This window comes from Manacus candei, unplaced genomic scaffold (assembly GCF_025592945.1).
Source record: "Manacus candei isolate 608988 ecotype Guabito, Panama unplaced genomic scaffold, ASM2559294v1 h1tg000026l, whole genome shotgun sequence".
Lineage (NCBI taxonomy): Eukaryota > Metazoa > Chordata > Aves > Passeriformes > Pipridae > Manacus > Manacus candei.
In genome coordinates, this window is record NW_026138074.1 from 4,908,592 (window position 1) to 4,923,141 (window position 14,550).

A 14,550-nucleotide genomic window follows, 5' to 3' on the forward strand; every position below is an offset into this window, starting at 1 on the left:
GCATCACAAGCTATTAGTTTTTGTTCTGTCTGTGTGCAGTGAATAAACCAGCATAGGCTATGTTTACTTTAGCAAGTCACTCAGAGCAGCAGGAGTAGACTGATAGCTGTAAACAGCAGGAGCTGAGGTTCCTCACATCTCCAGTATATCTTCACACAGAAATTATTTTGCATCAGGTGAGAACTGGCACAATACCACACATCTCTATCACCATTTTGAAACCACCTGAAATAAAGCGATCTCACAAAACTTCAACCACGGGACTTCTAAGAAGCATCAAGTTCCCCTTTCACCTGTCTCATGTAGATATGTTTCACACCAGCCTCTACTGTCTACACAAACAGAAACAGGCAGAAGGAAGTCCTCTAATTTTTCTCACTCCTGCAGTTTCTGAGTGACACTGTTTTACTTGTTTCAGATCCTGCTTTTCACTCTGATGCTGGAACATGCGTTGCTTGGTGGTGCAGGGGAGGAACAAAAGCCTTTGCCTTGCAGCCACATTGCCAGGAAAATATCTTGAGTAAGGCCTTCTTACCCCTTGCTTTCACATGCAAAAAAAAAAAGATAATATTTTTCTGACAGTGTTTACCACTGTGACAGTTTTGCTCACAGTCAAATAGAGATGCTGAGCCTGAGAGACAAGCTTAGACAGACAGGACCTTGCCAATATTGGGATGTAGAAATAGAACAAGCAGGTGCAAAACTCCTGAGAGCAAGGGGGTACCACTGAGAAACATAGAGAACAGTGGAACATAAGGGATTTAGAGGAACGATGTCATAATATCCTCAATAAATTTCTATGATTCCCTTTTGAAAAGAGGTGCTCTTCTTTTCCTCACATTATAGTACCTGATAAATAACTCATGCCATTATTTACCTCCCCCTTTCCACATTCTAGCTCTGCTCTGATTTTGCTTGTATATGGTATTATGTGTTGTCCCTCCATTTGGTCTCATAATAGCATCATTATATTTTTCTGCTAATGGGTTTAAGTCCAGAGAACACCCAAATTGTGCCAAGGCTTTCCTAGGATAAGAAACAAAACATGGCCTCATATCATCTTTGTCCTTTTTCCCTTCCAGTGTCATCCAGAAGAAATCTGTGCACCCACTTACAATGAATCTGGAAACCAAAGAGTTTGTGGGAGGAGAACTATCCCCATATCCCCATACCTTTGGGGTTGTTTCCTTTCCTGTACAGAAGGCTAACCCAAAGCTTAGGGGCCTTTGGTTTCCACTTACTCAAATTGACAGAAGTGCCTTTATTTCAACAGAAGGATACTAAGGCCCAATCAATAACTTGCAGAGGGGCAAAATTTCCAGTGTTACACAGGAGTAAAAGGTCTCTAAAACATTTTGTGATTACATCAGTGCCTTTTAGTGCAAGCAGGAATTGATTTATTCATAACAGGAGGATGTCTGCATGACATATGTGTTTATGTCCAATGTGTCAAGCGCTACTTTATGCCCTTCCACACTGCAGAGCTTTGACCCTTTCTGAGACACTGAAATAGAAAGCCAATGTACCTGTGTCAAATCAGAGGCTTTGAGGAAACGCTGCTTCTTTCAGCACAGTCTTAAAAATTCTTCCTGTGCCGGCCTCAGCTGCTATGTACACTTTGTAGGGAAGTCTAACACTTGCTGTCTTTGGTTTGCAGTTCCTAGGAGGCTGAAGTTTATTGAGAAATTATGTCTCCAGGCAGGAATAATCTTTAAATGGGAAAAGTAAATTCTTACTAATGACTTGTTTATGGTAGTTATTATTCTCAGCATTTTTTCAGACATTCAGAAAAAGATGACTTCTCTCTTGAGAAGTATAAAGCAATTCCTTTTTCACTAAAGATACAAATTATGTTGCCAATAAAGCCTATATAAGATGTTGCAAAAGCCAAAGAATGTGTTCAGTACAATTCTTTTACCTTCACACGGTGCATTAGAATCTTTGTGTATGTTCTCATTATTCTTCCTTACTTCTTTAGAGTTCTCACAGGCATTTAAGTAAATTTAAAGTATTTTTTCCTGTAAAACTTGTAGGAACTTATGAACATAAGAACGTCACACCATTTGTTGAAATATGTTAACACTATTGTGATAGAGGTTTTTTTAGGAGATAGGAAGTTTGTTTACCTATTATTTGCCTAAAATTGTAGGCCTCTCTAAAACTTGCATCTAAATGCCTTCATGTGGCACATCTGCAGATCATATGAAAATATCAAATTTGTTTGTTTGTAGTGAAAACCAACAGGAAATACCAGTTGACAGATACCATTGTTCTCTCTGTGAGTCTGTGAGCTTCTGACTCAGATGGTGTCCAGTTCAAGTCAAAATCTCAGGTTTTAATGATACGTAATTAAATACAAAAGTTTTTGGTTTGGTTTTTTTTAAATTAAATTTTAACTTGCCATGTTACATACCAGGAATAAAATACTGTAGGTGATCCTGGATGAACTCAGGACAAAAATCCCAATCCATATGTTTTCTTTATTTATAAAGATTAATGTAGACTTCATTTTATTTCAATAGTTCATGTTGACTCTTAGAGTGCTAAATATATTTGACTGTAGTAGTAATCTCCAAAAGCTAATTTACCTTCGTTCTATCAGTCCTTTTTGCCTAATCTAAGTCAGTCATAAATGCGTGTGGCTTCAAAGGAAAGAGAAAAAAGCATAATGAAAGTAGTCAATGTGTTCCAAAATGTTAAAAAGACAGAAAGCTATTTAAAGAACAAAACATGTCTCAGGAGCTCGAGAATCACTGTGGACTGACATATGGTAATCGTATGTCAGCATATGCCTGTGCTGCATCTACAGCATATATCCATTTGCTAAATTCTATTTGTGTCCAAAGTTGTAGCAAGAAGATCAAGTTTCAATGTAGAAGCATGATGATATGTTTAATTTTTGATTTTCTGTAGAAGTAATCTTGCACATTATTATTTCCTTGCTCCTTTTCCTGACTTCAGAGACCATCCTGATGCTTATAAGTAAATTTTCCCATCTCACCCCATGTTAATTTCTCAGTGTCAGGAAAGATAGGACCAACACTAAGATTAACTAGAAAAAAACACAGACTTTTTGCCCCTCTGCAAGATTCAAAAGGTGCTGTGAATACAAGCATGTAGAATTAGGAGAGAGGAAACAGTTTCAGCTTCCTGCTCTAAATCTAATAATTTAATAACCTAACCACTGAGTCATTGTGTGTATTTTTCTCTGGTTTCTAGAACAGAAATCCCATTCTAAACCTGAGAACTCTCCCTTTGGAAAATTTTGCTGAAGTTAATATAATGTTAGTTTCAATTAAATAGAAATATTAGAAAAGTGCTGGGAAATTTCCAGTGCTAGTCAGCTGCAAACTAGCTGTGAGATATGAGCTAACCCAAATTCTCATGTTGTTTCCCGAAGAAACATTTCTTCCTCCATCCCAAAGCTGAGGATAGCTGTTTGTTTCAGTTTTAGTGCCCATGTTAAAACTGAGAAACTACACATTTGACTGTTCTGGCAACTAGAAAAGTAGGTTATTAGGAGCTGCAAATAATTCTGACAATTAGCAGTAATAACACTGAATATTGTATAATACTTGGTGGGTCTAAAATTTCTTCCGTTACTCCAGTGTAAATGGCAAGCGAGCATTTTGCATAGGGATACTGCACGACTGTGAAATAGGCTAGAGCAAGAAAAGAAACCAAGCTGTAGAACTTCCAAGTGTAATAGTGTTGTCTGAGTTACACAGATGAAGTAAACAGAGCACATATTTCCTTTCTATCTGGAAACAAGCAGTGAAAAATTTCAATTTCCAGTCAGAAGGTCAGGGATCGGATTCTCCTCTCAAGATAAATCCAAAATAACTTTGCCAAAGGAATGTCACTAGATTGACCCTGCTATACTCAAGATGAGAAATTCACCCACGTTTTTGAGTCTCAAGCATGAATGAATGCAGCAAAGTACTCATTTAATCGTTTGGTTCCGTTACACGGGACATAAAAAAAATAACTATGTGTGTCAAGAGCTAGGGAAAGGAGAGCTACTTTTAACGTGCACGGGTCCTGGCATTAGACAACCACCAGAATTTCTGCCTGAGGATTGCTGCACTGAAATCTACTGAAGGTTTACCATAACCCACCACAGTGGTGGCTGAGGAGAGGCCGTGTGATGTTAACAGCAGTTTCTGCTTCACTGCATTACCTTGTAATGACATTAGCAAATATTTTACATTCTGTGAGGGGAATGCTTCCCCCCTCCTCTCTGCTGCTAAGAAACAGTGAAGAGATGAGATCTGACACTTGAAAATGCTACAGTGCTGTGACCTCAACAGGGTATAAGATGGTCTTAGTGGATGCAGAAAATTCAGCTGCCTGAAGTACTTTTGCTTTGTCCAGCTGGTGTTCTACTGTCCACAAAGCTGCTTCCAGACAGCAGTGCTTTGTTATTCACTTGACTTTACTAGCCCTTGTCAGAGTTAATTGGATTTGTGACATGGTCAGATGTTTATTTCTTGATTCTGTTGTCCCTTGTCTTACAGGACACACATGCCAGGGGAAACTGCAGTATATCTAGCAAATAGTAAAATATGAAGAGATATGTGGACATGCTTTTTAGGAACTAAAATTTAAGGAAATGTGTGCTTAAAATATTTTTTTTTTACTCTAATATATGCCAATAACACTTAGCTCCCGATTTATCAAGATAATTAAAGCAGTTATAAAACTTTTTGTTTAAATATATCCACAGCTCTCCAGACAGTCAAATACCACACTCATTCATTCATGCATAAATGCCCAACTAAACTTTATTGTATCTGAATGGTATTTTGGGGAAGAATGCACATAAATCACAAAAATACAAGGTTGCACTTTTGATAAAATCTCTTAGTTTATTAAGTATTAGAAAAACTTACATCTTTATGAAAGCCACTGCATACAGTCATAATTTGATTACACTTTCCTTTGTGTAATAACTTTTGGTTTGTGTATGAGATTACAATCTCAGGCTATAAAATAGTTCTTACACAACTCACTTTCTAAATCTTTGCTGCTATTACTGGTGTAGTATTTTGCTGTAAACGTTTTTAAATACAATTTAAAAATGTTTATCAAGTTATTGATGCCTGTGATTTAAATCAAAAGCCACAAAAAAGGGGATTTAATTTAGAACTGCTGCAAAAAGCATGAGTTTTAGAGCAGATTCCCAGATAAGGTTTTATTCTGAAATACAATCTACCTGCTTACAGAAGTTTTGGTTAGATGAGAGGCACATACATTGCCTTTGAAAACAGATACACACACACATGCTCACACCCAGAGCACACATGGGTCACACCACCCTGGAAGTCACAGTGGATACAGTCTTTTCTTCAGGCTTGAAACAAGAGTAAATAAATCCACCACGGTCTTGGGTACAAAGAGCATACAGGAATACCCGAACATTCACTCATATGTCACATGAGCTAAATTTCATAGATGTTATTTGATAGTAAGAGCCATAAGACAGGAAGAGAGACATACTGACAAAACAGTTAAGCATGGGCTTAACTTTAAGTTTGTATCTAAATCCTTCTGAAGTCAACAGCTATGCTGTTGGAGCTATGCCAGTGTGCAGCCGAAGATGTGACCATCCTAGTTTACTTCAGGTAAGCATGTTGTTACTAAGTTCGTAAGCAGAAATGGAGTTAGGCAACTATTTGTAAGTGTTGTGAAAAACATATTAGCAAAATTTTTATATTGGCTAGTGCAAAAGAATAATAAAATCAAAGAGAAACTACTTGTCATCACGTCAGCAAGAAACAGTGTGCACGATTTATTTCTGTTTCATTCCAATTTTATTATTAACAGAGCTCCAATGCTTTCAATGCACATAAAGCCAGCATAGCACAGAGGCAAATCAATTGAGCTTGGTTTCATTTTGGACAGCATTGGAAGCATCTGCTAAATGTACAAGACAACCAACTTTCTCTACCCCAACATATTATAATAGATGAAAAACAGGAGAGGATTTTTTTTTTTTAATTATAATGCTTCCATCTTTTGTATTGATTTTGACAGGCCATTGGACCCATTAAAGAAGACAATGTTTGCTCCTTCACTTCTTGCATTGTAGATACAAGCAAAAAGACTATCCACCTTGATCCTGAAACTGTTATTCTACCCCACTAGGAACTTCAGGAACGAACTTACTAACTTTAGTGGGGCAAGGTATAAAGTTAAATCACTAAGTTTCTGAAAAAGTTACCAAGCTGGAGAAATTTTATCAGAATATTATCTTCTGTAGTATCATGTTTCTGTTTGACAAATTAATTATAAGAAGCATTATCTTATGCTGTAGTGTATTATGTTAATTAAAAGTTCTTCATTAAATTTCACTGAGGGCAATCATAAAAAAAGGTATCATCTCCAGACAACAGTCTATAAAATATTTGGTGTATCATAGTTGCTTTATTTCATTAACATGTGTCTTTCAATATCATTATTTAGCTTCAATAAAGTTGAGATTTATTTATTTATATGGCATCTAGTAGCAATCTACAAGCAATAGCTGGAGCAGAAAAAATGGTTCTTCTCCAACCATGCCTATTATTGTGAATTGATTTATTTTAGAGCTCCATTAGGAAAGATACGTTTTCTAGCAAGCTATTCAAAATGCAGTAAAATATTAAAGAACAATCAGGAAAAGAAAGAAAAATTGCTTTGTGCTTTTATTATTTATTAACCTGTTTGAGTTAGCACTTACTTTTATACAAACACGAAGAGTTACAAGCCCCATAATACTCTGTGCTATTAAACTGTACTGTTCTCAGCCCTAAAAAGATAGGAGAAAAACTATTAAGGTCAACAACCATGTACACACCAACATAAAGCTTATCAGCTTTTATTTATTCTTACAGTTCTTTCACAATACATTATTAATACCAAGGTTGTATCAACTACCATGAATACCTAACTGATTAAAAACTTGCATGTAGGTCCACAAGATACTGCTGAGGTCTGATTCAATCTAAAACAAGATTAGATATTTGTAGGAGAATCAAGAATGTCTGTTAAGAAAAAGCGAAAGCACAAAACCTGAATGAAACCCAATGCTCTGTCGGAAGCCAAATTCCAACTTAAAAAGCAACATTCCTCTAGACATGCTGTTGGATTTTGTATTATTTCTACATGAACCTTGGAAGCAGGACTGCCACAAAATGATGTGTTAAAGGCATACATCCCTCTTTTCAGATAGTGTCAGAAATAGGATGTCCACTTACAAAACAATTTATTAGAAAACTACCAAAAGCTGGCACAAGAGAAAACATTTCCAGACCTGAAAGTTCCTTAGCTCTCCACCCTGCCAGGAGACAGGCTGCACATGCAGCACATTACCCCCTGATGACAGGGACCCTTTGGGTGGTACCTGAGAGGAAGTCCATCTGGCCACCTGCTTTGGAGCCGGCAGCCCTGGAAGTGCTGCCATCCCTGACGCAGAGGCAGCTGCAGCTCTTGGAAGGCTGGGCCACCTGCCAAGTGGATGGGTAGATAAGCTGGCAGGCAACCAGCAAGTTTCTGACAAAAATCTGACAAGCTTGGGTTCCACGTGATTTTTTTATTTTTAAAACATAAGAATGCTAGTTTCTATTCATACCAAAGTTCCAAGTAGTTTATGTTAGGAAGTGCACCTTGTAAAAGTCCATTTCCTGTCTCCAAAATGTATGTTGAGTAAAATTTAACTTGACAGTTTGCCATGAAGGTCAGATAAAAACAAACAATATATGCCTAATTAGAAAAATTAGTATTGAAATAAGAACTGTACAATATACCTAGTAAGTCTGTGTCATCTATTGCCAGAGTAGTGCAATACTGTAGAAGTTCTGCAAATAGTTCTAAGAAACACTGCTGAAGTATCAGAAGCAATGAAGCTGCTCTACTGTGGCACCTCCTCAGGCATGCTAGGGCCACACATGGGCAGACATTGACTATAATAATGGTTTCAAATGTTGTAACTCTCCCAAGTTTTTGTTAACTTCCCTACGCAAGAATTAGTAAAAGGATAATGTAATCTGCTGATACAGCTCAGTATGAAGTTGTCTCAGCACAAAATTTAATCAGTATTTTAGACATAAAGTAGCACATGTTAACAGAGTTACACTGAATATTGTGTCTGAGCTAGAACCTTCGGCTTGGATTCTGCAGTTTGCTTACCTATTTAGAAGAGAAGGAAAATCTACAGACCTCCCATTACTGAACAGAAGAATAATTAAGTAGCAACAACTTAGCTCTTGCAGTAGCTAAACTGAAGAATTTTAGCAGCCTTCAGCCGTGTAAAATATTATTTGGGGATTGAAGGTTGAATCCACACTGATCAATCCAATATTCCTTCTGCACTTGTGTCAATGCTTTACACCCTGACAGGGTGGCTGGCAAGCCACAAACCAAGTTCATATTGCTTTGCAGTCAGGAGTTCACTAGAAAGGAATGCTGACAGAGTCGTCCCTTTTGAGTACCTCAATCTCGCTGCATTTTGTTTTCAGTATTTCCCCTTCACCATTTGAAACAAATGCTGGTTTCATACACCCCCTTTAGTATTAATTAGCCCGAGGCCTAACACTTGGGACCAAAATAGCTTTATGCTACGTTATATTCCTTCAGCTCTTAAAAGTGTGAGAACCAGTTTCAGCTCTTCTATTTTTTTTTTTTTTTGCCAGAACCTAAAGAATCTGTTAAGGAAAGCAGGAATCACTGAAGCAAAGAAGGATCCACATCAGGCATTCTGTCCTTTGACAACAAGAAAATACCAGCATCTCTTTTGCAATTTGGAATTTCTGCTGTACCAGTACAAGACTTCAGAGAGAAAATATCTGGCAAGATAGAAAATATCTGACCAAGGAAGGTGGTGACTGCCAACTCTTCTTCCCTGAGAGCCAGAAGGAATAGCAGAGCATAGAGGTACCTTTAATGTACTGCTGTCTCATGCACTCTGGACCATCAAGAGAAAAACTGTGTGTTACTTGTAAGGCTTCCACTCTAGTGAATCTCATCTGTTTGGCTCTCCTCCTAATAATACCAACCAGCACCCCGCAAACATGCTCATACTGTATTAGAATATAACAATTTTGTAAATGTGGAAAAGAGACACATTTTTTGAAGTCAATGACTGCAGCTAGCAAAAGCCACCTCATACACTGCAGATCACTTGGGCAAGTCAAGGCCTTTTCGTCAGAGAATACCTTTATTTCATGAACTGATATTAAGCTGAATTTTTTTTTCCACCTTGCATGTCCTCAGTCACTGGTATTTTTTATATGACAAAGCAAATGCTAATTCTCTATGGGCTGTAAGGGAAAACAGCTGCTAGTTATAAATGGGGGTTTTGAGACCAAACTGCATAGGTTTAAGTACCTCCAGACTGTATTACATCTGTCAAAGCAGCAGCAAATACAACATAAAATGTAGAGTAGGTCCCATTTTTAGTGTGTCAGTAGAATCAGCCTGCAGTTATTTTTAACTGCCTTGGAAAGCTTAGCAGGCAGATACAGTTAATCCTTTAAAGGATTTGCAGGTATTCATAGCTTAATAAGTAAGCATAGTGGATTAAACCAATAGAAGATTGTAGACAGTCAAAGACAACCATTACATGCTAACATTCAAAAAATAAAAAGAACAGTTTCTTTTGTATACTTTTTTTCCTGACAATTGCTCTCAATTGTCAGTATGGGTCAGAATCCCATACAGTGATGAAATAAAAACGTTAATTAGAGTCATTAAAGTCAACATGTGTGATATTTAAATCATCAGAAAGCAGTGAATTTCTGTTGTCTTCTTTTCCCATTATCCTATAAACGCTTTGAAAAGCAGAACTGCACCATGAAAATTAATTTAAAATACATCTACTTAAGCAATAAATAAATAATAAAACTAAAATGGTAAGATTCATTTTAGGAAGAAAAAAAAAAGCTGAGTGATTTTTACAGGTCAGATTTTATATTGGTTGTATTCTTTCTCAGGATTCACTGACACAGGCTCGACTGAGAGATGAGGGCCCTTCAATATATTCATAAACAATGTGGAAAAGTACACCCACAATAAGACAAAGAAAAAAAATCAGATGACACAAAACTATTAGGCTGAGAAAATCTAGGGCTGGCTATGAAAAGCTTTAGAGTTTGGTTCAATACTGAATGGGTGATAAAATGCCAGAGGCTATTCGGTGCCATTAAGTGCAATGCACATCAAGAGAGGAAGAGAAAGTACACACATATGTATATCCATAAGGTGCTAGTATCACCAGGAAAGAAATCTGAAAACATCTGGTGCTTAAAGAAGCAAACAAACTTAGGAATTATTTAAAAATTAATAGAGAAAAACATGAAAAATCTGCCCTGTAAACGCTCAGGCCACAGACACGTTATGAATACTCTATGGAGTTTTAGTCATTCCATTATCAAAAAGGTTATTATGGTAGAATTAGAAAAATATGTAAAAAAGAATATGACAGCAATGTATTAAGCCATGGATTTTAGTAAAAAGGTAAGCTGGGAATTGTTATTCACTAGTTTTCATAATATAAATACTTGAAGGCATGCATTTTTTTGGTAGTAATAAATTAAACTAATTTTCATTAGATAGTGTGAGGCAGAAACTGTACATGGATCAAAAAAATCATGACTTCATTGATTCAGCAGTTCTATTCAGTAGGTCAGCAGTAACTATTAAACAAAAGAGTCTCCTAGCCACTGAAGGCTAGAAGAGCATGATGGAAAAATCACTGTAAGCATGACTGCTTCCAGACATGTTTTTCCATAAGTATCTAGTTACTAGGTTAGGGAGACTTGTCATCTGGCTGAAATCAGCAGTTCTTAAAACCTAATGACTAAAATGACTGAAATCATGATGTATATTGTTTGGTGTATTTTTACAAGAAATTTGACCAGGACCTCCCTGGTTCTATCATTGCTATTTAAAAAGAACCAAGATGAAACAAAATTGTTTCATTAAATGTACAACTGAAGAAGCCTAATTCCCTACACATTTTTAAAGTTATATACTCTGGCTACCAGACAAATCACTCCTTTCACACCTTAACTGAAATATATATATATACACACGCACACACACACAATAGTTAAAAATAGTTGAAATATATCGAGATAATAAATATATGAAAGATAAAAGAAGAATACAACTCCACAAGGTTATAATTAGGACCCTGCTCTTCCCAGATGATTCAATAGTGGAATATATTGTTGACTGTGCCACTTGAACAGAACTGTGAGACACCGGAACACAGGACTAGAAGGGAACTCCTGAATCACTGCAAATAATCAACTCTTACACTTGCAGTCATATCACTCAATCCCTTTCAGAAGCTGACCAAAGCCCCTTTCATAACTCGATCAGATGGCAGTCTCAAGGTGTCTCTGCCCTGACTGAAAATTCATTTTGATTTTTAGACTTCATGTATTCCTAGTCAGTCAACAACTTACACTCTTTCCTAACGCAGTCCCTTAATTTAAACAGAGCTCTACCTCTTTGGTGGTACGTTCAGAGAAAGGACTCGTATCATCTGTTCATACTCATTTTGCTTGGCTCAAGTCAAGCTCTGTTACAGCACAGCTCTCTTACAACATGGTATGCAATGTGAAGAGGTCCAAGCTGACTGGGACACCACGCCAGTCAGTGCAGACACTGTGGACATTCTATACCCACATGCCCCTTGTTCTAAGAGTGGTACAGATATGTTAGCACATTCCTTTCAAACCAATGTGCCCTGTCACCAAGACAGCCAGTCTTCTTCAACATGTATTCAAAGCCAAACTAACGTGGCTGTACTAATTCACTTCTGGAAATAGTTTAGTGGTGGTTAGATCAATTATTTCTATACCATACTTCACTGTGTAGTGTAATTATGCTCCCAGACTCACACTGTACACTTCTAATCCCATGGATCACCATGCTCTTTCTCCTCACTGATTTTGTACTGATTTGCCTTTCTGGAATGCAGAATTTCCACGGAACAGACTCCAATTTTTTCATACTTCTCAAAGTCTATGATAATCTTTGGCATGCAAACTGAAAAGATTTTCAGTTTGCACCGATGCCTTTGCTGGAATGCTGAGCCCTGCGAGTCACTACAATTATTCTGAAGCTTAGTGACAACTCTATTATGAGAATGACATCACTTCTTATCATTTTGGAAGAAACCTCTCCCTAATATAGTAGTGGTAGATAACTGGTATCACTATCACTGACTTCCTAAGAGATGCCTGAGAAAGGAAGAAATGACGTTAAAACAGTAGGAAATTAAGATTGACAGAACCCTTGACCATGGTTCTGCACTTTTTAAGAGCAGTCTATCTTAACTTCTCACACATTCCAATCTTTCCCCTGTACAAGCCAATTTGCTTAGTTAACCTGGACATCTTTCATTCCTTGTGGTTTCTCTGGCTCTGTTCCACACTGCAGATTTGTTGCTGCAAGTCACTCCTACTAACAGACACTGCATAGAGAACACAGTTTCAGGAAGTCTACCACTTATCTGACTGGATGCTTCACTGTCATATCAGCACTTTTTATGAATTCAGGAAGGGCAGGGACTAGGAGTGGGAATGAGAGCAATTGCTTGGGCAATGGATTCTATCCTGACACAAGCATGAAGGGAAGACCAGCACAAAGAGCAACAAAAGTCTTACAGAAGGATTTGAAGGCATAAAAGGGCTCCAAAACGCAGGGATACAGTAAGAAAAGTTTTATCACAAAGCAAATGAGATATAGTATCATATAATCATTTAGGTTGAAAAAGACCTCTAAGATCACTGAGTCCAACCATTAACCTAACACTGACAGGTCCACCACTAAACCAGGTCCCTAAGCAGCACAACATGTGAAGCTCCAGGACCCTACTGACCTAGAACAACTTGGTGGATGGGAGTATGAGGGGCATTCATGTTTTATAAATTAATTAGAAAGGGGCTGTGAAAAACAAAGTGGCTTAAGAGAAAGGACAGACTGAAAAACATTCAAAATGGAGATTTTATATTTTTAAATGTGTGGTCTTCTGCACAAATTTAAATTTAGTTTTTGAGTATCACCACATAACAATAATAGCTGTGTACACGTATTTAATCTTACAAAAGCAAGCAAAATGTTACTGAAGTTGAATATGAAGACTATATGTATTTACCCCAATATGAAACCACAAAATGATGTAATTTATACCTTAACATATATTTTGGAAATATATAACACATATCTGAAATCAGACCATGTAATTAGAAAGATCTGTATTTGCTTAGCAGAGGAAGCAGGACAGTGGTACTTCCTCATTCCCTTTCTGCCATCATAATGTCCTACTGCCACTGTAGCTGACTTCTGTGTTCCTTACACACTGAAGAAATGAATGAATAAGAGGAAAGCCTGCAGGAAGTCTCTGTGCTGCAGTATTCTTTCACGCTTGTTTTGCGTTGCAGCAATACCTCTGGCTTAACAGAGGTTTCACTTGATTTAGTTCAAGTCAAGAGAAGAATCAGCCTCACCACCACTGAGCCCATACACCTGTGCAACATGGCCTTAACGTTCCTGACCAGCATTCTGAATGCCTGTCCAAAGGCAAAACAAAGCGATCAGAGATTCCAGATGCAATCTGAATGTAATGTGATGTGAGCCAGACAAATCTTCAACTGAAGCGCCACCGTTAATCTCTTTCCCAAACACAGAACATTGCATTAATAAATATCCACACTCACTTCAAAACTTTCAGAGTATCTAGCTAGAACACTTTCACTTTAGTCCTACAGTAGAGGGTCAGGGAATTTTCACCATAAATCATCATCTTAAAGACAGAAGCTGCATTGGCAGTTTGCAAATAATTTGAAGGAAAAAAATTAAACCAAATCCAGCAACCCCTAACGCAAAACAGAATGTTGGACAGCTATATATTTGGTTTTGACAAAAAAAAATTCCGATTGTCTTACAAAGTGTGTCACACTGAATAAACCTAGAATTTTTCTTTCCTTTATTTTCTTTGGTACTTTTTCTCACCCAGGTATCCTTGCTGTGAATCAGTTTCATAGGACGGTACTTCTCTGAATTTAGATTTGATCCTTTTTCTTTACTCTGTCAAGATTCTTACCAAAGTAATGAGGAATTGTTTTTATTATCCACAAGATGCAAGATTTATTCCTTTATTACGAGTAAATAAACATATAAAATAATCAGTTAATCCTCAGCTATATCCACAGACCTGCTCCCATCACACAGAGATTAAGAATTAAACAGAGGCCTTTCCCTTGACTGTAGCATCACTGAGCCAAGGGCAGGGATAAGAACCTGGGAGGGTGCCACAAAAGGGACAAGAACAAAGCATCTGTTCTGTGTGGATTTTTCTCTCCTCCCACACACTGAAGGGAGAGATGCATATGAAATGTGTGCAGTGTTTATTTTTAACCAGCTAGGCAAAGGGCCATGATGGCCCTGTCCCATTACTCTGTTTATCTCAAGGACAGCTACAAATGCCTCCTGCCGAGATCTCATGTACTCCAGTCATGACATGATATCCCCATCCCTATTTTTTAACTGTTGCCTTAT